Source organism: Somniosus microcephalus, chromosome 9, assembly GCF_052327205.1.
Source record: "Somniosus microcephalus isolate GS21.2 chromosome 9, FLI_Smic_1.0, whole genome shotgun sequence".
Classification (NCBI taxonomy): domain Eukaryota; kingdom Metazoa; phylum Chordata; class Chondrichthyes; order Squaliformes; family Somniosidae; genus Somniosus; species Somniosus microcephalus.
The window spans coordinates 220,008,405-220,010,583 of record NC_140995.1 but is presented as its reverse complement, the minus strand read 5'-3'; the positions used below and the strand labels follow the sequence as shown (position 1 = coordinate 220,010,583).

Here is a 2,179-nt window from a genome sequence, read left to right as displayed (position 1 = left end):
GGGAGAAGGAAACCCGGGAATTATAGACCAGTTAGCCTAACATCTGTTGTCAGGAAATTGCTCGAGTCTATAATTAAGGACAGGGTGACTGAACACCTCACAAATTTTCAGTTGAGCCAGCATGAATTTGTGAAAGGCAGGACATGCCTGACAAACCTGATTGAATTTTGTGAAGAGGTGACTAAAGTAGTGGACAGGGGAATGTCTATGGATGTTATTTATATGGACTTCCAGAAGGCATTTGATAAAGTCCCACATAAGAGAATGTTAACTAAGGTAGAAGCCCACAGAATTGAGGACAAATTATTGACCTGGTTAGGAAATTGGCTGAGCGGCAGGAGACAGAGAGTTGGGATAATGGGCAGGTACTCAAATTGGCAGGATGTGACTAGTGGTGTCCCGCAGGGATCTGTGTTGGGGCCGCAATTATTCACAATATTTATTAACGACTTAGATGATGGCATAGAAAGTAATATATCTAAATTTGGCGATGACACAAAGATGGGCGGCCTTGTGAGCAGTATAGATGAAAGCATAAAATTACAAAGGGATATTGATAGATTAAGTGAATGGGCAAAACGGTGGCAAATGGATTTCAATGTAAGAAAATGTGAGGTCATCCACTTTGGACCTGAAAAGGATAGAACAGGGTGTTTTTAAATGGTGAAAAGCTAAAAACAGTGGATGTCCAAATGGACTTGGGGGGTTGAGGTATACAGATCATTAAAATGTCATGAACAGGTACAGAAAATAATCAAAAAGACTAATGGAATGCTGCCTTTATATCTAGAGGGCGAGAATACAAGGGGGTAGAAGTTATGCTGCAGCTATACAAAACCCTGGTTAGACCACACCTGGAGTACTGGGAGCAGTTCTGGGCACCACACCTTAGGAAGGATATATTGGCCTTGGAGGGAGTGCAGTGTAGGTTTCTCAGAATGATACCCGGACTTCAAGGGTTATGTTACGAGGAAAGATTACATAAATTAAGTTTGTATCCCTAGAATTTAGAAGGTTAAGAGGTGATCTGACAGAAGTTTTCAGGATATTAAGGGGAACAGATAGGGTAGATAGAGAGAAACTATTTCCGCTGGTTGGGGATTCTAGGACTAGGGGGCATAGTCTACAAATTAGAGCCAGACCTTTCAGGAGTGAAATTAGGAAACACTTCTACACACAAAGGGTGGTAGAAGTTTGGAACTCTCTTCCGCAAACGGCAATTGATACTAGATCAATTGTTAATTTTAAATCGGAGATTGATAACTTTTTGTTAACCAAAGCTACTAAGGGATATGGGCCAAGGTCCGGTATATGGAGTTAAATCGCAGATCAGCCATGATCTCATTGAATGCCAAAACAGGCTCAAGGGACTGAACGGCCTGCTCCTGTTCCTATGTTCCTCTGTTCCTACACAAACTTACAAAGGTCAATTGGACATTTATTTGAAAGAGAACTTACTTGCAGTGTTATTGGGAAGAAGTTGGGGACGTGGAAGTAAATTGAACAGCTCTTTCAAAGAGACGCGACGGGCCAAATGGCCTCCCTCTGTGTCTGTGAGACTCAATAAACACAAGGCGTTGTTAGTATATATTGTGAGCAGTCACACTCTGGCCTAAATGGAAAGAATATTTTTTTGAAGTCTGCAGTGAAAATGAGAGTCAAGAACACCGCCTGGAAGGTGGAATCGAGCCACTCTGTCGCTAGACAGCTACAGGTTTGAAGCCTGCACCCCAGACCACTGAGGTTCATCCAGGCATTGTATTTAACTCACTCCATCAATATATAAACCACTGACAAGGTCACCACATTTAACTTGTGGTGATTTGTTTTTTCTCTCTGACTCATTCATTCGACACATCGTCAAATCACAACAGTTAAAATGGAATTTCGTGTCAAGCTATGAAGCGATTTGGGATGCTTTACTACATTGAAGGCGCTATATAAATGCAAGTTGTTGTTGTTATCATGACCATTACTAATATCACAAAGCAAGATTTCAACCCACTGATTCTGGGTTACAAACAACTGGGAAATAGCTCCACAAACAATCATACAAGATTCTAGACTTAGGTAAGGCTGACTTTCAATGGGATGAGGCAGAGACTGTCCACAGTAAACTGGGCAAATCTGTCACTGGGTAATATGACAGAAGATCAGTGGAAGATGTTTAAAAAAAGAA

General features: G+C 41.3%; 1 non-coding gene across 1 annotated transcript; it reads right to left on the bottom strand.

Moving 5' to 3' along the window:
• Nucleotides 1-1,668: 1,668 nt before the first annotated feature.
• Nucleotides 1,669-1,755, bottom strand: trnastop-uca (transfer RNA opal suppressor (anticodon UCA)). The gene has a single exon. It is a non-coding gene; the product is annotated as a tRNA-Sec (tRNA).
• Nucleotides 1,756-2,179: the final 424 nt, after the last annotated feature.